Consider the following 317-nt stretch of genomic DNA (forward strand, 5'->3'; position numbering starts at 1 on the left):
TCCGCTCCGACCCTGCGCGCCCTGCTGGCTCCCTCTCCTGTCTCTCCTGTCGCTGCAAAGCTCCCTCGACTCCTCCTACCCTAACATTCCTGCTTTGACGTTCGCATGATGTTAAAGGGGATGGCATTTAATGTCTATTTTAAACAGGCTTTGAATGTCTTAAAAACAAGCTTTTGATTGTTTTTTTCTAAATAAATTAGAAATTCAGCCTCTGCTAAGTTCAGTTCACATAGTTTAAAAATGAACAGTTCACGTTCATAGTTCACCATTTCCATTTTGAACTAGTTCAAATTCAGTTCATTTCAATATTTTTAGGT

Source organism: Cololabis saira, chromosome 22 (genome assembly GCF_033807715.1).
Source record: "Cololabis saira isolate AMF1-May2022 chromosome 22, fColSai1.1, whole genome shotgun sequence".
In the NCBI taxonomy this organism is placed as follows: Eukaryota; Metazoa; Chordata; class Actinopteri; order Beloniformes; family Belonidae; genus Cololabis; species Cololabis saira.